This window comes from Dendrobates tinctorius, unplaced genomic scaffold (assembly GCF_039654945.1).
Source record: "Dendrobates tinctorius isolate UK_male_01 unplaced genomic scaffold, ASM3965494v1 ptg000029l, whole genome shotgun sequence".
In the NCBI taxonomy this organism is placed as follows: Eukaryota; Metazoa; Chordata; class Amphibia; order Anura; family Dendrobatidae; genus Dendrobates; species Dendrobates tinctorius.
In genome coordinates this window covers 1,616,630-1,642,635 of record NW_027361697.1, presented here as the reverse complement: position 1 = coordinate 1,642,635, position 26,006 = coordinate 1,616,630, and the positions used below count along the sequence as shown (strand labels likewise).

General features: G+C 43.2%; 1 protein-coding gene across 2 annotated transcripts in view; it reads right to left on the bottom strand.

Moving 5' to 3' along the window:
* Nucleotides 1-20,681, bottom strand: part of BRINP2 (BMP/retinoic acid inducible neural specific 2) — a 427,262-nt gene extending 406,581 nt beyond the window's left edge. The window contains exon 1 of one of the 2 annotated variants that reach the window (XM_073571293.1): nt 19,908-20,681. The gene's annotated coding sequence lies outside the window, so the exon portion shown is untranslated. The remainder of the gene's footprint in view (nt 1-19,907) is intronic. The other variant, XM_073571292.1, reaches the window with a different exon arrangement.
* Nucleotides 20,682-26,006: the final 5,325 nt, after the last annotated feature.

Below are 26,006 nucleotides of genomic sequence, written 5' to 3'. Positions count from 1 at the left end.
TCAAGGGCATCTTAGTAGAGATTAGTATTTATAACAGCCTACTATCTTCTTTACGGTTTGTGTTAACAGCCATATATATCGGACTTGCGCTATCTGCGGTTTTCACGGATAGAACTCGCACCCATGTTATGCTGTGCACATGTCCAATTTTTTCCTAGGACCTCTCAGCTTGAATGATTTGCCTCTGAGAATCGGATGGCACTCACCAATGCAAGTTTATGGGTCCCTGCAAAAAAATCAGACCCCACGAGGATGACATCCAAGTATGAATCCATTTTCATGGACTGTCATAATGGAGAAGGTGGAGAATTTTTTTTTCTCTCCCTCCACCTCTGATCAGAGCCTGATTAGCATAATTAGATTCTCAGCTCAAGGTTAGGCTGGGGTCACACATGTGAGAAATTCGGACAAGTCTTGCATCTTAATATCAGGCACTGCCGCCGGCACTCGGGAGCGGAGTGTGCGGAGGCATAGAAATACATGCAGCCACATGCTCTGCTCCCGAATACCGGCGGCAGTGCCGGGTATTAAGATGCGAGACTCGTCCGAGTTTCTCGCATGTGTGATCCTGGCCTTATTGAGAGTATGTGGCCAACTTCAATTTTATCATACCTCTATTGACTATTCTATTTGTTGCAATCTATAAAAAGTCCTGTCACTAAGTCAACAGTGGCCAGTTTTTTCTTTTTACCACTGCTCTATACTGAATTTTTTTTATTTAAATCCGGCATTAGAGTGACCCAACATGCTAATTTACCAAGTGGGCATTGTTGTCAGGTTTCTTTGGGGTTGTGTCCTTAGGCTGCTCCTGGTCCAAATGAAATTCATCCCAGGGTACTGAAAGAGACAGCAGTGGAAACTGCAGAGCCACTAGACACAATCTTTGAAAATTCCAGGAGAGCAGGAGAAGTCTCAGAAGAATGGAGAAAGGCAAATGCTGCCACTATCTTCAAAAAAGGAAAGAGGATGGAGCCAAGAAATGGCAGGCCAATGAGCCTAACTTCTATACCAGGAATGATCTTTGAACAAGTCATTAAACAGCATGTATGTACAGTGTGGAAAATAAGTATTTGATACACTGCCAATTTTGCAAGTTTTCCCATCAAAAAAGAATGGAGAGGTCTGTAATCGTTATTGTAGGTAAACTTCAACTGTGGCAGACAGAATGTAAAAAAAAATCCAGAAAATCATATTGTATGATTTCTACATAATTATTTTGCATTTTATTGCAAGAAATACTGTATTTGATACAACAGAAAAACAGATCTTAATATTTGATACAGAAACATTTGTTTGCAATTACAAAGGTCAGACGTTTCTTGTAATTCTTGTTTGCACACAATGCAGCAGGGATTTTGGCCCACTCCTCCATACAGATCTTTTCCAGGTTTCGGGGCTGTCGCTGGGCAACATTGAATTTCAGCTCCCTCCAAAGATTTTTATTGGGTTCAGGTCTCGAGACTGGCTAGGCCACTCCAGGACCTTGAAATGCTTCTTATGGAGACACTCCTTTGTTGCTTTGGCTGTGCATTTTGGGTCACTATCATGCTGGAAGACCCAGTCATGACCCATCTTCAATGCTTTTACTAAGGGAAGGAAGTTATTGGCCCAAATTTTGTGATCTATGACCCCATCCATTCTAGCTTCAATATGGTGCAGTCAACCTGTCCCCTTTGCAGAAAAGCACCCTCAAAGTATGATGTTTCCCCCACCATGCTTCACGGTTGGTATGGTGTTGTTGCAGGTTGGTCGGTGATCAAATACTTATTTCTTACAATAAAATGCAGCTTAATTATTTAAAAATCATACAATTTTTGGGGGGGTTTTAATGTTTAATTCTGTCTTTCACAGCTGAAGTGTACCTATGATAAAAATTACAGATCTCTCCATTCTTTTGTAGGTGAGAAAAATTGCATTTGATAAAGTATCTCTTACTATCCTAATTGAAAAAATGACAAAGGCCGCTTAGGTGTATTCATCATAACTGGCTCAGTTATCATACGCAAAGAGTGGTATTAAATGATTGCACATCCAGTAGCAAAAGTGTTTCAAGTGGGGTACCAAAAGGTTCTGTCCTGGCCCCAGCGTTGTTCAACATTTTTAAAAATGATCTACATAAGGGAACTGAAGGTAAACTAATCAAATTTGCAGACAATGCAAAGCCAGAAGGGATAGCTAACACTAGAGAAGACAGAGAAAGAGTCCAGAAGAATCTAGATAAGCTTGAACAATGGACAGAGACTAACAGAATGATATTTAACAGGGATAAAGGCAAGATTCTATACCTGGGCAAGAAAAACAAAAATGACATCTACAGAATGGGAAGAATAGAACTAAGCAACAGCCCATGTGGAAAAAGACTTGGGTATACTAATAGATCACAGACTGCACATGAATGCAGTTAAAGGACCAGGCTTAAATCTAAAGAAGACCTGGTGGCAGTCCTATCAGGCTGACCAGGCACTTTTTCACTGGTGCTAGCAAAAAGGGCCTCTCAGCCTTTCAGGGTTCTGAGTGAGTGTGGATATCAGTGATGGTGTGGGTCACATTCTCTCACTCCCTGTGGCTTCCTAGGCCTGTGTGGACTGGGGAAGTCTGGGTGAAACTGTGCCAAGCTGACCTTAAGTCTCCCCTGAGGATGCGGAACGTGATGACAAGTCCTCTCCAAGTCCCGCATACAGTGGGATTGAATGACCATCTAAAATGTATGGGAGCCTACCGACTGCCCCCAGACAGATTACAGTTGTGGCCAAAAGTATTGACACCCCTGCAATTTTTTCAGATAATACTCAGTTTCTTCCTCAAAATGATTGCAATCACAAATTCTTTGGTATTATTATCTTCATTTAATTTGTCTTAAATGAAAAAACACAAAAGAGAATGAAGCAAAAAGCAAAACATTGATCATTTCACACAAAACTCCAAAAATGGGGCAGACAAAACTATTGGCACCCTCAGCCTAATACTTGGTTGCACAACCTTCAGCCAAAATAGCTGCTACCAACCACTTCCGGTAACCATCAATGAGTTTCTTACAATGCTCTGCTGGAATTTTAGACCATTCTTCTTGGGCAAACTGCTCCAGGTCCCTGATATATGAAGGGTGCCTTCTCCAAACTGCCATTTTTAGATCTCTCCACAGGTGTTCTATGGGATTCAGGTCTGGACTCATTGCTGGCCTCCTTAGAAGTCTCCAGTGCTTTCTCTCAAACCATTTTCTAGTGCTTTTTGAAGTGTGTTTTGGGTCATTGTCCTGCTGGAAGACCCATGACCTCTGAGGGAGACCCAGCTTTCTCACACTAGGCCCTACATTATGTTGCAAAATTTGTTGGTAGTCTTCTGACTTCATAATGCCATGCACACGGTCAAGCAGTCCAGTGCCAGAGGCAGCAAAGCAACCCCAAAACATCAGGGAACCTCCACCATGTTTGACTGTAGGGACCGTGTTTTTTTCTTTGAATGCCTCTTTTTTTCTCCTGTAAACTCTATGTTGATGCCTTTGCCCAAAAAGCTCTACTTTTGTCTCATCTGACCAGAGAACATTCTTCCAAAACGTTTTAGGCTTTTTCAGGTAAGTTTTGGCAAACTCCAGCCTGGCTTTTTTATGTCTCGGGGTAAGAAGTGGGGTCTTCCTGGGTATCGTACCATACAGTCCCTTTTCATTCAGACGCCGACGGATAGTACGGGTTGACACTGTTGTACCCTCGGACTGCAGGGCAGCTTGAACTTGTTTGGATGTTAGTTGAGGTTCTTTATCCAACATCCGCACAATCTTGCGTTGAAATCTCTTGTCAATTTTTCTTTTCTGCCCACATCTAGGGAGGTTAGCCACAGTGCCATGGGCTTTAAACTTCTTGATGACACTGCGAACGGTAGACACAGGAGCATTCAGGTCTTTGGAGATGGACTTGTAGCCTTGAGATTGCTCATGCTTCCTCACAATTTGGTTTCTCAAGTTCTCCGACAGTTCTTTGGTCTTCTTTCTTTTCTCCATGCTCAATGTGGTACACACAAGGACACAGGACAGAGGTTGAGTCAACTTTAATCCATGTCAACTGGCTGCAAGTGTGATTTAGTTATTGCCAACACCTGTTAGGTGCCACAGGTAAGTTAAAGGTGCTGTTAATTACTCAAATTAGAGAAGCATCACATGATTTTTCGAACAGTACCAATACTTTTGTCCACCCTCTTTTTTATGTTTGGTGTGGAATTATATCCAATTTGGCTTTAGGACAATTCTTTTTGTGTTTTTTCATTTAAGACAAATTAAATGAAGATAATAATAACAAAGAATTTGTGTTTGCAATCATTTTCAGGAAGAAACTGAGTATTATCTGACAGAATTGCAGGGGTGTCAATACTTTTGGCCACAACTGTATGTGGCCATAATTGCCAATGGTCTAACAGGACAGTCCAACATCCCAGTCCACAAATGGACATGATTGGGGCTCACATACGACAAAGTGGTTGTGCAGGATTGGAAAAATGTGGTCGACTATTTTTCCAATCCCCACCAGTGCCGCCACCCTTCATTTAAGTGAATGGTGCAGACTTGCAATACCACACATAATCTGTGGACAGATGTGGTGCTGTTTTGGGAAAAAAAACATCCATGTTTTTCTAATTCTGAAAAGACCCTTAAATAATGTTGGTAGGTACAGAATCAGATATAACAATTTTGAACTTGTTTAAGGCAGCAGATAGACTATGATTTAGCAGTGAATATAGTGAGCAGAAAGCCTGCACAAAGTGCTAATAGGGAACACATAGGAACGTTATTTCAGCACTGGTGTAATTAATTTATAAATGCAATTTTCCTCATTTTTATTATAGATATACAACATAATGTACCTTCCTCCTCTCAGCATATAATCAGGATACTATGTAGTAAGTGAAGATGTTCCTATTATCTTCAAATTGCCAATCAGTGACAGACAACCTTTATTTGTCAATGTTCACATTTTGTTTACAAGGCATGTTTGGCCTGTACAATGGGACTGTAAGCCCCGTGAGACCAATAAGGCTAAAAAAAAGTGTCCTTGTGACCTATGCCTAGCTGGTATATGTCAATAAGCCACAAAATACTTGTATGGATTACCATAGTAAACTATACTCTTCCATACAGTGCTATATATAGAGTCAAAAAATAGTGTACCACTTGGTATATAGTATGTTTCCAGACTAGAGTTGAGCAAAAAGATTTGCAGGATACTGTGGTTGCTATATCAGAACCATGCAAATCTCCACCTACCTGCCTGCCTGCCTACCTGCCAGCATCCCGACAATTTTTCTGATTAAAAGGCACAGGGCAAGGTCATGCTAATCAGAAGAGGCACCAGGAATGACGGCAGGGAGGTGAAGGTTTGCATGGTCTTTAGAGTATCAGCCATGAACTACTTATGTGGCACTTGGTCCAGAGTAAAGGCCCCGTCTCACATAGCAAGATCGCTAGCGAGATCGCTGATGCGTTACCGATTTTGTGATGCGCCAGCGATCTCGCTACATGTGACACATAGCGGTGACCAGCCCCCCCGCTGGATATCACTGATCATGCTTGAATGTCCTGGGCCATTTTTTCATCATCGGCGTCCCGCTATCCAGCATGCATTGCTGTGTTTGACGCCGACGAGCGACCTCGTTGGCGACACAGAACTCAGGGACGCAGGCTGGAATCGTTCAGAATAGCTGCTGTGTGACAACCAGGTCGTATCGTTGTCGGGATCGCTGGTGCGCTGTTGAAGAGATCTGCCTGTTTGGCAGCTTATTAGCAACCATGTAGCGACGCACCAGCGATCCTTACCAGGTCGTATCGTTGTCGGGATCGCTGGGGCGTCGCTACATGGAACGGGACCCTTAGATGTCAGCAGGTAGGAGGAGGTTTGCCGGTCTCTGGTGTGTGAACTATGGACTACCAACTTGGACTACCAACAGGAGGTTATGAGTAAGGTGTATCACTCTTTGATCTTGCCATCATATACAGTGGGGCAAAAAAGTATTTAGTCAGTCAGCAATAGTGCAAGTTCCACCACTTAAAAAGATGAGAGGCGTCTGTAATTTACATCATAGGTAGACCTCAACTATGGGAGACAAACTGAGAAAGAAAAATCCAGAAAATCACATTGTCTGTTTTTTTTTCATTTTATTTGCATATTATGGTGGAAAATAAGTATTTGGTCAGAAACAAAATTTCATCTCAATACTTTGTGATATATCCTTTGTTGGCAATGACAGAGGTCAAACGTTTTCTGTAAGTCTTCACAAGGTTGCCACACACTGTTGTTGGTATGTTGGCCCATTCCTCCATGCAGATCTCCTCTAGAGCAGTGATGTTTTTGGCTTTTCGCTTGGCAACACGGACTTTCAACTCCCTCCAAAGGTTTTCTATAGGGTTGAGATCTGGAGACTGGCTAGGCCACTCCAGGACCTTGAAATGCTTCTTACGAAGCCACTCCTTCGTTGCCCTGGCGGTGTGCTTTGGATCATTGTCATGTTGAAAGACCCAGCCACGTTTCATCTTCAATGCCCTTGCTGATGGAAGGAGGTTTTCACTCAAAATCTCATGATACATGGCCCCATTCATTCTTTCATGTACCCGGATCAGTCGTCCTGGCCCCTTTGCAGAGAAACAGCCCCAAAGCATGATGTTTCCACCACCATGCTTTACAGTAGGTATGGTGTTTGATGGATGCAACTCAGTATTCTTTTTCCTCCAAACACGACAAGTTGTGTTTCTACCAAACAGTTCCAGTTTGGTTTCATCAGACCATAGGACATTCTCCCAAAACTCCTCTGGATCATCCAAATGCTCTCTAGCAAACTTCAGATGGGCCCGGACATGTACAGGCTTAAGCAGTGGGACACGTCTGGCACTGCAGGATCTGAGTCCATGGTGGCGTAGTGTGTTACTTATGGTAGGCCTTGTTACATTGGTCCCAGCTCTCTGCAGTTCATTCACTAGGTCCCCCCGCGTGGTTCTGGGATTTTTGCTCACCGTTCTTGTGATCATTCTGACCCCACGGGGTGTGATTTTGCGTGGAGCACCAGATCGAGGGAGATTATCAGTGGTCTTGAATGTCTTCCATTTTCTAATTATTGCTCCCACAGTTGATTTCTTCACTCCAAGCTTGTTGGCTATTGCAGATTCAGTCTTCCCAGCCTGGTGCAGGGCTACAATTTTGTTTCTGGTGTCCTTTGACAGCTCTTTGGTCTTCACCATAGTGGAGTTTGGAGTCAGACTGTTTGAGGGTGTGCACAGGTGTCTTTTTATACTGATAACAAGTTTAAACAGGTGCCATTACTACAGGTAATGAGTGGAGGAAAGAGGAGACTCTTAAAGAAGAAGTTACAGGTCTGTGAGAGCCAGAAATCTTGATTGCTTGTTTCTGACCAAATACTTATTTTCCACCATAATATGCAAATAAAATGAAAAAAAAACAGACAATGTGATTTTCTGGATTTTTTTTTCTCAGTTTGTCTCCCATAGTTGAGGTCTACCTATGATGTAAATTACAGACGCCTCTCATCTTTTTAAGTGGTGGAACTTGCACTATTGCTGACTGACTAAATACTTTTTTGCCCCACTGTATTTTTAGTAGATTCAAATAAAAGCCTTTTTTTATCAACGTTCTGGATTGCCTCCTGTTCTTTTGATTGCTTCTGGATTGTCAACTTGGCACTTGGATCAGAATAAATTTATGCAGGTAGGAGGGGGATTGTAAGGCTATGATATGTTATCCATAGACTGCCAACATGGTATTTGGTTCAGAGCAGGATTTACTTAGGTAGGAGGAGGTTCACAAGGCTCTGATGCAGTAGCCATGAGCCACTGAAGAGGCATTTGTACTAGAGTAAAATGTCAAAAGATAAGAGGAGATTTGCAAGTTTCTGGTGTGTCACAGCTATGGGCTACCAACTAGGCACTTGGAATAGAGCAGGAATTACACAGGTAGGAGGAGGCTTGCAAGGCTCTGGTGCAGTAGCCATTGACTACCGACTTGGCACTCAGACCACAGAAGGATGGCGGCAGGTAGGAGAAGGTTTGCTGGGCTCTGGTGTGGCTGCCACGGACTACCAACATATCTTTTGGACCAGAGTAGGATGCCAACAGGTAGGATGAAGTTACCAAGGGTCTGGTTTGGAAGCCACAGATTTCTGATGATCCTGCTGGATCAGGGTCCAGCAAATATTTTTGCTCAACTCTATGTGGGACTCTATGTTTAACATTGAATGCTTGCTTAGATCCTGGGGTATAAAAACCATAAATATTACGATAACAAAGCCTTAACTTTCAAATTGACAGCAGGGAGTGATATTATTATTCTTTGAGGGTGTCAATGGGTCCTTCTTGACTAAAGGGCTTCTGTGCTACTCCGTAGGCCCCATATTAGTTACTGTATGCCTACCATTGTTTTTTTTCCCCGCATTATTTGTCTAATATCATTAATTTAACTTTGGAGAGGGGACTGAGTCTAGGTCCAAAGGGTGATAAAGCTACAATTAGATGGGCCCATTCTTCTTGTACCTTTATGGTAGAAATGCCCTTGGAAATGATGACTGATGCAATTACATAATAGTTAATAAATAATTACATCGTCAGCATTCATTTGCTAATTAGAAGAGTGTGTATACATTCACAAAATCTATCTATTCTACCCATCATGGGTTGACATGGTGAGAAACATGAAACATGAAATATCCACTATAAATTGTTATAGAGCGAAAACCGTGTATTGGAAGAGATGGAGCAATATGAAGGTTTCTTCTGATCGTCCGGACTCACGCATTTCATGGTATAATCTGTTTTTATGAATGTGAGCCAGGTGGTAAGTTTAATGGATGATGAAGGCACTTTTGTTTTATGAGTCTGTGAGAACGTTCCCGTGTATAAATGGAGCATCTGCCGACACAGTACGGTATGGCACAGAGGTTAGCGCTTTATAAAAGCACAAGGTTAGGCAGAGGGCGAAAGCACACATTGTATATTCCTCACTGCCGGAGGATACACTTTTAATCTTGATGGGGCCTGCAGTGATTTACAATGCAATAGACCGCTGACCCCTATGGCACCGCAACCGATAAGAGCACAAGTCCCTACTCAAAGACATGACCATATATTTACCTCAATCTCGATCTACCTCAGGCTTTCAATGGGCGGACATGATATGAACGCTCTGCAGCAGAGGTGCCTGTGGATAGTGTAATATTAATGACGGTAGCAAAGGGTGAGAACATCTAATTTGATGAAATGTGAAATAGACTTTTTCACAATCCCCGAGCCGTAGTGTCATTGCCTGCCCGTGAGATTACCACTATAAATGTGTATGTGATGGGAAGGCGGCATGTGTGGTATGCAGCCCTAGGCTCCGTTAGTAATCGTCATATTGTAATTCCATGCATAGAACTGTTCTTCCCAATTTTCTTTTTGAGTATTAGTTTTAAAAGTTAAATGCTTTTTCCCAAAATAGTAAGTTATCTCTTGTCCTCCAGAAAATCGCAAGTTATTCTCCATCCTTTGGTTTGGGGATAACTTTCCGATTGCTGGAGGTTCGGCTACTGGGGTTCTTGAACCGCGAGAATGGATAGCCCCCACAGCAATTAGAGCGGGGGGCTACATGGGTTCCTGGCACTTACATTTTAAAGAATGTTAAATGAGGGTTAGTACTGTTATGCTGTTTTACAGTTTTTGTTTTTATAGATGCCTTAAGTTCTCATGAGGATCCTCAGGAGCAAAACGGTAAGGGGTTAACAGTCCCTGTTGTCAAATAACGGAGACGGGCGATCGCCCTGATTTGCTGGCCTGGTCATCTGTCAGATGTCACTCTGATTGGTGGAAAAAGTGCGGGAAGGTGAGCAATTTATACCCCGCCCTCAGGTTTTCTCCTCAGTGTCTCTGAAGAGACGAATGATCTGTCACCCGCCCACCCAATCCCTGGGGTTTGCTACATTCATCGAAAGAAAGTCGTCGTGAGGCTTTTTTGAGGGGAAAGTAAAATAGTCCTGAGTTCATTGGTTCTTATATAGACTTTGATAACTTTGGTTATTTTAGTATTAATCAATTTTATATTTATTCGTTTATTTTAAAAAATTAACCCTATTAAAGCCTCAGCCATTTCATGCCAGCTAAGGCCTCTTTCACACTTCAGTTTTTTACAATCAGTCACAATCCGCCAGGTTTTGAAAAAAACGGATCCTCAATTTTCTTTTGAGGATCCGTTTTTTTTCCTCATTGACTTCCATTAATGGGGGATTGTGACGGATTGCTGTCCGTTGCATCCGTTTTTTTTGAGGATCCGCCAAAAGTTGCTGTCCGTTACCATCCTCAAAGATTTCAAAACGGAGCTTGTAACGTTTTTTTCTCTGGCGGATCCTCCAGACACTCATTTAACCCGAAATTCTTTCTGGGTGCCGGACAAAAAAAAATTCTCTCTCTCTCTCTCTCAATCTCTCTCTCTCTCTCTCTCTCTCCCCGGCCAGCGGTTCCTTTAAATTTCCTCATTTTCAGGATCCGTCTGAAAACGGATCCTGTGCCATTCGTTCACATCAGTTGAGAACAGATCCGCTTGTCTGACTTTTTGGCGGATTTGAACTGATGCAAAAAACTGAAGTGTGAAAAAGGCCTTAGGTGTCTAGTGTTTTGTTTTTTATCGTCTGCTTAGTTATAAGAAATAGATGGGGCCTGCGATCCCATGGGACTGTGTAATTCCCCGACTTATACAGTTGTGGCCAAAAGTATTGACACCCCTGCAATTCTGTCAGATAATGCTCAGTTTCTTCCTGAAAGTGATTGCAAACACAAATTCTTTGGTGTTATTATCTTCATTTAATTTGTCTTAAATGAAAAAACAAAAAAGAGAATGAAGCAAAAAGCAAAACTTTGATCATTTCACACAAAACTCCAAAAATGGGCTATACAAAAGTATTGGCACCCTCAGCCTAATACTTGGTTGCACAACCTTTAGCCAAAATAACCGCGACCAACCGCTTCCGGTAACCATCAATGAGTTTCTTACAATGCTCTGCTGGAATTTTAGACCATTCTTCTTTGGCAAACTGCTCCAGGTCCCTGATATATGAAGGGTGCCTTCTCCAAACTGCCATTTTTAGATCTCTCCACAGGTGTTCTATGGGATTCAGGTCTGGACTCATTGCTGGCCACCTTAGAAGTCTCCAGTGCACCATTTTCTAGTGCTTTTTGAAGTGTGTTTTGGGTCATTGTCTTGCTGGAAGACCCATGACCTCTGAGGGAGACCCAGCTTTCTCACACTGGGCCCTACATTATGCTGCAAAATTTGTTGGTAGTCTTCTGACTTCATAATGCCATGCACACGGTCAAGCAGTCCAGTGCCAGAGGCAGCAAAGCAACCCCAAAACATCAGGGAACCTCCACCATGTTTGACTGTAGGGACCGTGTTCTTTTCTTTGAATGCTTCTTTTTTCTCCTGTAAATTCTGTGTTGATGCCTTTGCCCAAAAAGCTCTACTTTTGTCTCATCTGACCAGAGAACATACTTCCAAAACGTTTTAGGCTTTTTCATGTAAGTATTGGCAAACTCCAGCTTGGCTTTTTTATGTCTCGGGGTAAGAAGTGGGGTCTTCCTGGGTCTCCTACCATACAGTCCCTTTTCATTCAGACGCTGACGGATAGTACGGGTTGACACTGTTGTACCCTCGGACTGCAGGGCAGCTTGAACTTGTTTGGATGTTAGTCGAGGTTCTTTATCCAACATCCGCACAATCTTGAGTTGAAATCTCTTGTCAATTTTTCTTTTCCGTCCACATCTAGGGAGGTTAGCCACAGTGCCATGGGCTTTAAACTTCTTGATGACACTGCGCACGGTAGACACAGGAACATTCAGGTCTTTGGAGATGGACTTGTAGCCTTGAGATTGCTCATTCTTCCTCACAATTTGGTTTCTCAAGTCCTCAGACAGTTCTTTGGTCTTCTTTCTTTTCTCCATGCTCAATGTGGTACACACAAGGACACAGGACAGAGGTTGAGTCAACTTTAATCCATGTCAACTGGCTGCAAGTGTGATTTAGTTATTGCCAACACCTGTTAGGTGCCACAGGTAAGTTACAGGTGCTGTTAATTAGACAAATTAGAGAAGCATCACATGATTTTTCGAACAGCGCCAATACTTTTGTCCACCCTCTTTTTTATGTTTGGTGTGGAATTATATCCAATTTGGCTTTAGGACAATTCTTTTTGTGTTTTTTCATTTAAGACAAATTAAATGAAGATAATAATACCAAAGAATTTGTGTTTGCAATAATTTTCAGGAAGAAACTGAGTATTATCTGACAGAATGGCAGGGGTGTCAATACTTTTGGCCACAACTGTATGGAGTGGCTAACCTACCCTCTACTCACTGTTGATGGGACTGCTTAAAAGAAGCTTGCACTTGTCTAATGGTATGTACCCATGTTCAGTGCTTGCAGCAGGAAAATCTGCTGCAAATCCGTAGCAAATATTGATGTGTTGGCAGAAAAACCGAAGCACAATATTCATGTTTTTTTACAAGTTTTTAATGCGTTTTTGGAGCGCTGTTTGCACTTCTTTTTGATGCATTTTTCCCACTTATTAATATGAGTGAAATCTGCAGCAAAAACGCTCAATTAATTGATAGGCTGCAAATTTAAATCGGCTGCAAATCTGCAAGGAAAAAATAAGCAAAGTGTGCATAAGACTTCAGGAATCTCATTCACTTTGCTGGCACTAGGAAATCCTTCAGGTTATGCAATAAAACAGACCCTAAGGCCATGTTCACATGTTTAGTATTTGGTCAGAACAGTTTTTTACCTCAGTATTTTTAAGCGAAAACCAGGAGTGGAACAATCAGAGGAAAAGAATAATAGAAACCACTATAGCACCAGTTCTGTTTTTTTCATTCACTCCGTGGTTTTGGCTTATAAATACTGAGGTAAAAATATCACCAAGTATTCAGTATGTGCAGGAGGCCTTAGGATATGGTCACATGATGAGATTTTGGTGAGTTTTTGATGCTGTGCATTTTTTGAAAAAAATGCAAGTAACCTATGTTTCGCAATTGGTGCTCAGGTGGTACAGAAAACCTGTAACATCAAAAACTCACCATAAGCTCATAGTAGGAACCTTGCCTTAGGCCACATGCACACGTTGAGTATTTGGTGAGTTTATTTTACCTCAGTATTTGTAAGTCTAAACCCGGAGTGGGTGATAAATCCAGAAGTGGTGACGTGTTTCTATTATACTTTTCCTCTGATTGTTCCACTCCTCGATTAGGCTTACAAATACTGAGGTAAAAAACTCTCCAAATATTTAAGATGTAAATTTGGCCTTACTCTCGTTCTTGGAATTGTTGGGGATTCCACCTGTCAGACAGCGAACAGTAAAGATTTCCCCATCCTATGGAAAAAAAGATAACTTTAAAATTTGGGAAAACACCTTTAATTGGCTGTAAGAGACTTAAAACAGTTGGCAAATAGGGGACAAAGTCATTTCTGCATGGCGGCTTCTAAGTGATTAGCACTGTGGCCTCAGGGTTATGTCTGACCATGGGTGATACCTGCATGGAGCTTGTATACTGTCCCAGTATTTTAGCTGGTTGCCCAATAATGAGACTAAAGGCCCCGTTACACATATCGATGTCCCAGTGATCCCACCAATGATCCGACATGATGGGATCGCTGGGACATCGTTAGGCTGATCGCTAGTGAGCTGTCACATAGACAGCCCCTCCAGCGATCAGCACCAGCAATCAGCGACGCTGGACGATGGTTTCTAATGTAAACATCGGGTAACTAAGAGCCGTGCGGCTCTTGGATACCCGCTGTTTACCTCGGAAACGAGCTTACATGTTGGTTTCCAGGGTAAACATCAGGTATCTAAAAGCCCGCGGCTCCTAGATACCCGCTGTTTACCCTGGAAACCAGCGTGCACGCTCATTTCCAAGGTAAACAACGGGTATCCAAGAGCCGCACGGCTCTTAGTTACCCGATGTTTACATTAGAAACCAGCGTCCAGCGTCGCTGATCGCTGGTCTCTCGCTGCCACACGGAGTGATGCGCGCTGGGCAGCGGGAGACCAGCGATCAAAAAACGGCCCAGGATGTTCGAGGACAATCAGCGATAACCAGCAGGGGGGGCCGGTCGCTGATCCCCACCACACACAGCGATCTCGCTGGAGAGATCGCTGATGTGTCACAAAATCAGCGATCTCGCTAGCGCTGTGTGTGACGGGGCCTTAAGGCCAGGGTCACACTTGCGAGAAACTTGCACGAGTCTCGCGTCTCAATAACCGGCACTGCCGCCGACACTTGGACTGGAGCGCTCAGCTACATAGATATATATGCAGCCGCACACTCCGGTCTCGAGTTTCTTGCATCACACTCGCAAGTGTGACCCCGGCCTTTTTCTTCCACTCCTGATTTTGGCTTAAAAATACTGAGATAAAATACTGACCACATACTGAACGTGTGAACCTGGCCCATGATGGAGAAGTTATGAAGTAGATTAAGTAGGTCACTCATAGAGGTCCATTTTTTCCTTTTAATAATACCAACAGGTTCTTTAGCTTCCTGTAAAATTGACCCTAATGTGTGGACAATAGAGAATTACTGGAGACAGGTAGATGTAACACATTCCAAAGATATACTGATAGGGAATTTGGATTGTGAGCCCCATCGGGGACAGCGATGATAATGTGTGCAAACTGTCTCAGCACCACCCTACATCTTCTCCCTCGGCACAGTCTACCACCCTACCCGTGCCCTCCATTCTGCTAATGACCTGAGGTTAGCATCCTCAATAATCAGAACCTCCCATTCCCATCTCCAAGACTTTTCACGTGCTGCGCCAATTCTTTGGAATGCACTACCCAGGTTAATTTGATTAATCCCCAATACCCACAATTTAAGCATGCCCTAAAAATGCATTTCTTCAGACTGGTCTCCCCTTTTTCCTTATAAATTGTAAGCTTGTGAGCAGGGCCCTCATTCCTCTTAGTATCTGTTTTATCTACTGTATGTGTTTATTGCTATGCTGTAATGTCTATTGTCTGTACAAGTCGCCCCTAAAATGTGACGTGCTGCGGAATATGTTGGCGCTATAGAAATAAAATTATTATTATTATTATTACATTTAAGCGGATATTACTAAAACAAATGTTGGATCTTCCAATGATCTACAGAAAAATATCTGATGTGTATGGCTAGTGTAACCGTAGCAAGCGCCTTTAAGTTGCATGAAGATCATCTGCAGCCAGAATTCAAGCAATTTGAAGTCCAATTATCAATGACAAGATTAGGTAGGACTTTCCTAAGTACATCCTCCTAAACAAATGAAGAGGTGTTCCCATCCTGTACATGTATGGAAAATCTGCAGAATATACCATACAGCATAAAAGTACAGAAGATGCTGATCCCACGAATGGCTTCTGGGACTATCTTGAGAATGGGACCCTGAAGGCCGCCGCTGTTATTTCCCATTCTTTTGTATAGAACTTTCAAAAACCTATACACGGAAAGCAGAGGGTTATGGGACCTCTTTCTTGAGATTGGTGGGATCAGTACCTGCTGTACATTTATATCCCGGTGATATGTCATAAATTTACCAGATGGGAATGCCCCTTTAAGTAGTTACTGTACTATAATTAATTTATTTTTCTGTGCTGTTAAGTGGATTCTGTTATTCCCTGTTATCAGCCTATCAGGCTTATTGTTCTACTCCTGATTGGAAGTATTGTGCATAGTTCAGAAAAAAATGTCTACTCCTGTGATCTCTACCTCTAAAAACATTTAGAAATGTCCCTTGTCAGTTTTACCAGAGACTTACCAAATTTCCTTACAGCCCTTAAAGGGGTTGCCCAGCCTTGGAGTGCAAGTCTGCACTCACTCTGTGTGACTGCAGACTTGTGAACCTTCACAGCGCATGCACTGCACACTGTGAGAATTCTCCGCTGCTGGCGCAGGATGCAGGTATTCAATTTGCATATTTCTGCCACATTCAAACTAGACGTGTCCGGCATCACCTAATACACTTGCATTGAGTGATGCCATGCATGTCTAGTTGACATGTGACTGCATGTATGCAAGTCACATAATTGCGGTCACAAGCCCAACTCTCACAGTGCCACCATTTGAGAATCCTTACAGCGCACACTATGCACGCTGTGAGGATTTACAAGTCTGCAGTCATATACAGTGCTATTAAGTGCTCATACACATTAAATGTTGGAAAAATGCTCAATTTACTGACTTCAAGCTCTCCCACCACCCCACATACTCATGCTCTCTTGATTTGACCATGTGTTCATTTGTGGAGAGTTTAGAAAACCGCTGCCACACACCTCCAGCATAGGTCAATCTTTCAAGAGAAAAAAGGTAAAAATTCAACAAGCCTCATCCTTCTGTCACTCTACATTGTCGCTAGTGAGTAGTCAGAAGGTTTACATACACATTAGATACGTAGCTGATTGATCCCATGGAAGATCATTTGTTGTCTATAGTGGTCGTAAGGGGAATCTGTCATCAGGTTTTTGCAGCCTAATCTGAAAGTAGCAGAGACCCTTATTCCAGCGACGCGTCACTTATTGGGTTTCTTGCTGGAACTTTAATAAAATCACTGTTTTATCATCAGGAGATTGTCACTAGAGGACTAGTAAACCTGCTGCCACGTAGTCCTCCAAATCATGTATAACCCTGCCCCATCACTGATTGGCATCTTTCTGCCTATGCACAGTGTACACAGAAAGCTGCCAATCAGTGGTGTGGGCGGGGTTATACTGAGCCAAGCATTCAGAGAACTGCTAGATCTGCAGCAGATAACACAGTGATTTACTCAAAACTGCAGCAAGCAGCCCAGTAACTGATACATCCCTGGAATCAGGGTCTTTGCCCCCTACACTATGCTGCTCTCAGATAGGGTAGCAAAAACTTGATGACAGATTCCCTTTAAGTGCTTTTCGAAGTCTGATGACTACTTTGGTCGCTATTATGTTATGTTTTAGATTATGATCGTGGAGCCATAGCCATGATACCAAAGCGTTTAGTCCGTGGTGTTTGGAAACGGGTTCTGTGATTAGTCCAGGTCAGTGCGTATCACAACACAGGGCAGTATATTATTAGAAATGAACACTGGAGCTTCTCTACTTCTAAGTGGTCTTTACCAGGACTGGACACTTTCCCTATCACCCACAAAAGGCTACCGGTCCCAGTATTTAAGTATGTGGTCATGGTATATATATACATAATACATATATATATAGTGAATATACACCTACTTTCTTTAACATAAGAAACCTAACGGGTGTGTATTGGGATCCGAGACCAGTGAAGATAAGGGTCAACTGAGAAGGTTATTCGGTGATACCAGCTGCTTACATCCAGGCCTACGGTGGCAAGGTTGGCATGAAGAACAGAGTGATTGCTTTGCATTCAGAGGCGTTTCCTTTTGGCACACAACACAATTGACAAATTTTGCCATCTCTGAGATAAACGCCAAAGTACAGAAGGAAGGAGAAAGCCGATCACCGCACTTGACATACAGGGAGAGTAAGTAGAGAAGCACCGGCAATGTCAGCTATGGGACAGGAGAACCTGATCAGGGAGAACTGACAGACAGGAAGGCAGGCAGGCAAGCAAACAAGCAGTCTGCTACTGAACTGCAGGAGACAGTGAGAACATGAGCCAGGCAGGTGTAGGAGAGAGAGAAGACGTCTGGGACATCGAAATACCATCTTTAGTCGTTCCCCCCATCAGAATTCGCACTTGGTTGGTTGTTTGTTTTCCTTGCTTAGTATTGACAAGGTGAATCCTGCCTTGGCATGAGAAATGTTATTAGTGCCAAGGAGCCGGGAGAAAACCTGCTACTTTAATGACTCTTATCGGTATACTGAAGCCAACACAGTCAATCAAAATAGGATCTACAAAATTTTCACCACCCTCGAGAAAAATATGAAAAAGGAAAAAAAAAAACTTTCCAGCGAACGTTCTGCATTTCTCACCCACGGTTGTCACTTAGCTTTCATGGCATGTTTACTAGAGAACAGAGCCTCGCAGACAGCCCGAGAATGGATATGCTGTATTATGTCATAGGCGTAGAGTTCAGCCCTTTACGGGAAATGCGAGGGTTAGAGAAAGCATACGGGCCAGTATCAATCATGTCTCCGAGTCAAAAAGATGACACGCCATGTATAATAACTACTGCTAGGAAGAGCCTCGACTTCTCTGCCTCTCGCAGTCAAGCTCTTTGCTTTTTTTTTTTTTGGATAAATGGAGCTTTTGCCCGGCAGATACATCATTGTTTTAATGCAATCAATAAAAGCTAAGGGGAAAAAAAAAAAGAAAGAGAGCAAGCAGCGCCGATTGTGCCTAGACTGCACCTCCAGACTCAGCATCCACAGCTCACACGGATCGTTCAAAATGTGCCATCAAAAAAAAATAGTCTGCCCAGACTCCAAAAACCGCTGCCCATAATGTACCCGGAGCGGCCGGCTGATACTGCAGCTGCTCTTTACACCTCCGCACCGATGGAAATTTCCAGTGATTTAAAGGAAAAGGAAATATAATTAAAAGCCGGAATATTTAGAACAATATTTTGCGTTCTACAGCAGGATCGCTTGGCGCTCAGCTGCACGGCAGGACTTACAGTAACTGCGGCATTTAAGTGGGCCCCGGTGCTTTTATAATTTTCCATAAACAACCTGTTACGAGGCCAGAGGGCATGAGGGGGAACTCTAATTTGCCTAAAGGAGCGTGACAGCGCAGCTGTGGTTCCATACAGTGTGCCATTCATAGCTACCGTTAACGCATCCCTACATTCATTCGATTATTTCCTACTTGGTTCCATTTTTTTTTCCCAAAATCGTCCGTAGATGCCCTAAGGGACCTTGGGCTAAAAAAAGAAATTTAGGTTTTGGTTTAGAAAAAATACACAAAATGAAGATTCGATATCCAAAATTAGAGCTATTTTTTTTGCTGGGCATTATGTTCACCCTTCACATCCCATTTCATAGCGATTCCAAGACTGGGTCTTATCTACCTTGAAAAAACATTTCAAAGGAGAAAAAATAACTTTCTTGGAGCCATATTAGCGGCAGCAATTATTCCCTTACTGCCTCAACTTAAGAGTTCGGCAGTATTGGAGTTTCCTCACTTCCATGTATCATGCGTAATGGATGACTGGGGAAGGGTTATTAAACATTCACAATACTGACCATTATCTACAATGACTTTTTTATGGCTGCTGCGGAACCTCTTTACGACATTGCCAAGTTATTGAAAATTCTGTTACTTGTGCTGTTGCTGCCATCTCTGGCTTTGCCTGGATTGTAAAATTGAAGTAGCATTGATGCCTATGGCCTGCAAACTGAGCTTGGGGATGGATCTTCAGCTATTCCGGGCGGACTCTGCACTGCTGGCCCTTCTAGCAGTTATATGGGGGGTACCACAACCTCTATTCGGAAGGGTTATTAGATTTTTCTACAGCGCACTGAGAACACAAAACCCAGCGATAAAGTGATTAATGGAGCAATGCCTTGTGGGTCTCTTTAGCAAGGAACAGGTCAATGGAGTGGTGCCCTACAGCATTATTGCAGGGGAAGAAGTTTAACCCATTCAAGGACCAGCTCAAGTATCCTCGACATCGTAATGAGCACAGGGCTGGGTTATAATCTGTACATTTGGGATGATGACTTCAGTCTGCTATTAATAATACCCATGCAGTGTCGCACAAACATAATGAATCTATACATGACCACAGTGTCTTCTTCGTCCAAGCCAATCATCAGTGCCACAACTGGAATCTGTCCACCTCACTTCCAGCAATTAACGCTCATGCATCTCCCATCCCTTTGCAAGATCATTTCAATGTCTTGCCTAGACTAAGCTGTCATGGTAAGGAGAGAAGAAAAAAAAAGAAGAAAATGCTTACCCAAAGGGCAATATCAAAGGGGGGGCCCCCACACACCACCTTGGAACTGCCAATCAAATGTCCACACCGGCTTGATCGCATACAGGAAAAAAAAATGGGATCCAGCAGTAGCTCGACGTATGTACAAAGCTGCCTGGTCCTTATAGTTTCCAGACCGAAAGTTGGGCAACTGCAGATTAGCTGCAAATCAGTCCGCTGGGCTTATATCCAAAAAAAAAAAAAAAATTAGACATCAGATCAATCCCAACAAAGGTGGATCTCCAGGTCAAAAAGTCACCTGGGGACAGAGGATGATGTGCACAGCACCCCTGCACCCCCTGCAAGGCGATAAGCTGTGTGATTGCAATGGACCGTCTATAGCTTGGCATGTCCTATGTCTGGCGAGATGTCAATCATTCTGTGCAATGTATGGAGCACAGCATGCCATCCTTCTATAAGGTCACGGTAAACATCCTGCTTTTCTTTGGCTTTTTTTTTTTATACCCTGGATCAAGGTCTGTCTGCTTCCCATTGTCTTGCCATGGAAATGATCAGTCACCGATGTGCGGAAGCGTCTTCTCTAGATTTAGGCGTCAATCCCTTGCAGCCTCCGTCCCTTCTGTGTCTCCTTTTTTCTTAAAATCCCTTCTCCTTTTTTTTTCTCTCTCTCTCCGCTCCTAAATGTGTTGTTACCTGCAGGATTCACAAGCACCAGTTCAGCACCAAGTCGGTGTGAAAACTCTCTCCCATCCTTTTTCCCCCATTCCATGCCTGTCCCAACTCAGCCAATGGTACCGAAAGCTACGCCTTCGCCGCGCGACAATTGGCCAAATCCGTCCCCGGGGCGACATTCAATTGGATGACTACGAGCTCCGTGCTTTAACCCCCTCCGTGCCTTCTGGAGCATCAAAAACGTTGAACAATATCTTCTAGAGAATTGCAGCAGGGGGGGGGGGTGGTGGTGGGAGTTAGGGTTGCAGCTGCCGCCTGGATTTACAAATCTATTAAGTCTCTTATTTCCACTTAAAGTAGCCGAGTTTGAAACCAATTGTTCTACAATCCCTGATCCTTAATGTAATAAGACACCCAGGAGATAGTATATCATGTAATAACAATTCCGAACAGCAATTTCTGCTCAACACAGGTTGTGGCGTAAAAGGAAAAAAAAAAGGGACAAGAGCGGTAAAGTGGAATTACAATTATTTCCGTAATTCCCTATCGGATGAAATATTGATGCAAAAACTGAGTGATCTGTCTGGCTGTCATGCACTGAGATTATAAAGTGTTTATTCCCTGGCGGATTCCTCCCACACCATGCAGAGGTGGTGGGTAGGTGTAAGAAGGCCAAATGTGCTTTCCTAGGACTTCGGAGCCTGTCCAGTACATCCTTAGCCGCCCTTCACACATCCGTATAAAACCTGTACGTGAAAAAAACGGTACCGGTGTCATCCGTGTCTCCGTTGTTACCATCAGTAAAGCTTCTCCTATACTTTGTCATGTTAAACAAGGCAGCACATGGATGGCACACGGGCGCCATCCGTGTGCCGTATGGATTTTTCATGGATTTGTATTGGCCCTAGTCAAAAATGGGCATGTCGGTGTGTTGCAAGAAAATGTAAAAACACAGACATATGCATAGCATCATAGGTTATTATAACGAGTACGTGTTCTATCTACGAAAAGAAACGTATACAATACGTACTGGAAACGCGGACGTGTGAACAAGGCCTTATAACCTGCAGTAAGCACCGATCGACCAAGCCACTGCACGACCAGCTCTGCCCTCACCTACAGTATCCTCACCCATCTCGTATAGATTGTGAGCCCTCGCGGGCAGGGTCCTCTCTCCTCCGGTTCCAGTCATGACTTATATTGTTTAAGATTACTGTACTTGTCTTATTATGTATACCCCTCCCCACATGTAAAGCGCCATGGAATAAATGGCGCTACATTAATAAATAATAATAATAATCAGCATAATTGCGCCAAATGTCAAACTCTCATGATTATAACCCTTTAAGTGCATGTTTTTTTTGTGCCAGTCCCATGTAAAGAAAAAAACTCCACTTGTGCAATGCAAAGTACATTTGCTTAAACTCCCGGTATGTAAGAGCGTTTTCTAACAGTATGCAAAATATTAGTCATTTCGCTCTAGCTGTTGAATTGCTGTAGTTTTTATGGAAAAGTACTTAAGCTGCGAGGGAAAAGAACAGACAATAAGCATTTCCTTTGGGTTTAAGACAGCTGCCTCCATTATGTAGTTCTTCCCTCTATTCTCTCTCGCTTTTTTTCTGCATGGTAAACATGTAGTTTTAGGATAATTGTACTGCCCATCATGTAATGTCTCCAAATTGGGTTGTCCTTTTTTTTTCTTTTCTGCACGCTGGTGATGAGCTGAGGACATTACCTGGTGTTAGAGCGGTGTGGTAATACATGGCAGCATTATAATGCCTTGCACTCCACCTAATTCAATTTCCTTTAAATGGGATATCTGGGACTTTGTAAAAAGAATAGGTGCCTAACCGCTAACAGGCAGGTATTTGCTACCTACCTGCCTTGTTGTGCCTGGTCCCATTTTTTCCCACCACCAATCTGTCATATACTGCTCCTGCTGGCGATTCAGCTGCCACTGCTGACGTCACGCTTTTCCGCTCTACTCTGTTGACAGGGCGTGACTGTTGACATCATTCCGATTATCAGCCAGTTCCCCACTGCATAACTGGGGAAGCCGATTGTAGATCCGCATACCTGCCTTTTGTGCTGGTCCCATTCTTCACCACTACCAATCTGTCATAGACCTCTCCTGCTGGCGATTCAACTGCCTCTGCTGGCGTCATGCTTTTCCGCTCTACTCTATTGACAGGGCGTGACTGTCTACATTGTTCTAATTAACAGGTTGCCCACTGCAACTGGGGAAGCCGATTGTAGTTCCCCATGACGTCGACAGTCCTGTCCCGTCGACAAAGCAGAGCAAAAAAGATGTTGCTCCTCTGTCGACGTGATGTCAGCAGAGGCAGCTAAATCACTGTCAGGAGAAATCTGTAACCGCACTGTTCCGGGAAAGAACGGCGCAAGGCACAAAAGTCAGGTAAGTAGCACCTACCTCCCTTTTTGGTGCTTAGGTGCATTTTTTTTACAAAGTTATGGATATTCCCTTTAATTAGTTTTATCCTCTTAATACTGTATATTGCAATCATCATATGTTATAGCACTAATTGCTCATTTTGTCTTTTTACCCAGCTAATTCTTCTCTTTTCCATTAGGTCTATGACATCACGTGATTAAAAATGGACTAGCTGAATCCTTCTAAGCTCTAGGTAGAAACAGGAGGTCTCTTGCCTCTGCATGAGTCATAAGTCAAATGGAGCAGCCTGGTCAGGCGTTGAAGAGGTGGATGACTCATGCAGAGACAAGAGACTTCCTGTTTCTACTTATAGCAGAGCAGAGAAAAGAGAAGAATTAACTGGGTAGAAAGGCAAAATGAGCAATTGTAAGTACACAGTGCTATATAATACAATGACTGCAATATATTAAGAGGATTACAATTTTGATGGGAGGAGGGGCGCTTCTTTAAAGAGGAATTCCCATCTCCAAGATCATATCTCAATATGTTGTAGGTGTAATAATAATATTAGCAAATACCTCCAATTAAAAATGTAGTATAATTTTTCTGATTCGCTATGTCTTTTTCCTCATGTGCGTGCATTGCAGGACCTTAGGAATCCATGGTTACATCCAATGATTAAGTTACAGCTATTTGCTAGTGGTCCTAACCATGGATGCCTAAGGTCCTGCAATTCCTGCACATGAGGAAAGAGACACAGCGAATCAGCAGAACTATACTACATTTTTATTTTGAGGTATTTGCTAATATTATTATTTTTATGCCTACTACATATTGGGATAGGATCTTGGAGATGGGAAAATCCCTTTAAGGCTGTGTGCCCACGTAGCGTTTTTTAAGCGTTTCTGCAGCGCTTTTAGGCAAGTGATTCTGCTGCAGAAACGCTTAAGAAAAGCATCCAATTGATTTTTAATGAAAAACGCACATGTTGTGCCAATGGTGCATTTTTAGCCGCTGCGGAAACGCTTAGCGATTAAAAACGCAGCATGTTCATTAATTTTGCGGAATCGCACGCGATTCCGCATACCATCAATTATATGGGCAAAAACGCTTAGGAAAACGCATGCAAAAACGTTTGAGGCTGTGTGCCCACGTTGCGTTTTTTTAAGCGTTTTTGATGCGTTTTTCGGGGTCAAACTGCATCAAAAACGCTTAAAAGAAGCATCCCATTCATTTTTATGCATTTTGGCCTTTTTGTGCCAATGGATGCGTTTTTTACCGCTAAGGAAACGCTTAGCGGTAAAAAACGCAGCATGTTCATTAATTTCCGCTTAGGTCCACGTTTTTGGCTATTTCCTATAGCCCAGAAGACGCGCGGAAAAAAACGCATCAAAAACGCGCGGTTTTTTCCGCAAAAATAGCTGCAAAAAGCGCACGTTTTTTTTTTCCTGAGCGTTTAAAAACGCTAACGTGGGCACATAGCCTGACAAACGCTTACAAAAACGCGTCAAAAACCGCATGCGTTTTCCCGGGAGCAGGGTGTGCGATTCTGCTCAGGTTTAATCTGCTTCAGAATCGCTACGTGGGCACATAGCCTAAAGCCTGTTTCATACCTCCGTCGTCGGCGGTCAGTTGAAATCCGCCAAAGGTTGAAACAAACTGATCCGTGACGGTCGGATGTCAGCAGAGGACGCTGTATAAAGGATCTGTGGGAGAAGCGAAGAGGCGTAATTCAAAGTGAGTGCGGCGGCCGCGATTTGGAGCGAGATCGCGGGGCCGTGAGAATATCGGGCGGTCGCGATATGGAGCGAGATCGCGGGGCCGCGAGAATATCGGGCGGCCGCGATTTGGAGCGAGATCGCGGGGCTGTGAGAATATCGGGCGGCCGCGATTTGGAGCGAGATCGTGGGGCCGTGAGAATATCGGGCGGCCGCGATTTGGGGGCCGCGATTTGGGGGCCGCGACTTGGAAGATCGCGGGGCCGCGAGAATATCGGGCAGGCGCGGGTCGGAGTGAGATTGTGATTCGGAGCCAGGAGAGAGAGAGAGATTTTAGCGGCTCCCGGGACGGCATTTATGGGTTAATGCTCAAAATAGCGGACCGTCAAAGCAAAAAAAGTTGCATGGTCCGTCTCATCCGCCCAGGAGCCGCTAAAATCTCGGCGGATCCGTAAAAAAACGGGTGGGACGGACGCCATCAGTCAAGTTCCTCCAATAATGTAAGTCTATGGGGGAAAAAAACGGATCCTCCCCTTTTTTGGCGGATCCGTTTTTTAAAAAACTTGGAGGATTTTGACTGACGGAAAAATACGGAAGTGTGAAACAGGCCTAAGTCTCTTAGGAGGAGAAGGTCGCTTTACTTGGAGAACAGTGACATGTGACCTACATCAGAATGAGGGGGATGGATTAGAATAAATTTAGGTTGAAAACAAATATTTATTCCCGAAAAGCGTATTGATTTTTCTTGCATAATTAGACAGATGCTCTACCGGTGAAAAATGAGATGGGTCAAAGCTCACATTTCATCCAACTCTGTCTCTGCTATTATTATTTACTGTATATTCAGTGCATGGTGCCATCTGTACTTCACATTGGTAATATTTTCAGTGCAATATGAGCCAGTAAAAAAAGAAAAAAGTAAAAAATATTTTTCACGCACCCTCCATCATAGTGTGCGAGTAGATTTGCTAAAGCTAGGGAACACATCTTGTAAGCATCCTATAATGGGACCAGACATGTGCCGGATTATCAAACATTCCGGATTATCAGATGGTCATGGAATTGACTTTTAAAAGTAGAAATTTTAAAATAGATTGTCATTATGAAATCTAAAGAACTGGTAGATCCTGGGATTCCTGGGGATTGTATCTTGGCCTATGTGTTTATAGGGTCAGGGCAATAAAATGAATGGGCTCAGCCAGTCCTGCAAAAGAAATGCTGAATTTATTGGCTTCCTGCTTTCTGGATTATTCTAATGAGAGCTAAAGGAATTTTCCCTTCCTGGATTACAGCAGGAGCATTGTTCAGCGCACCCTATTGTTTCCATTGATATTTAAA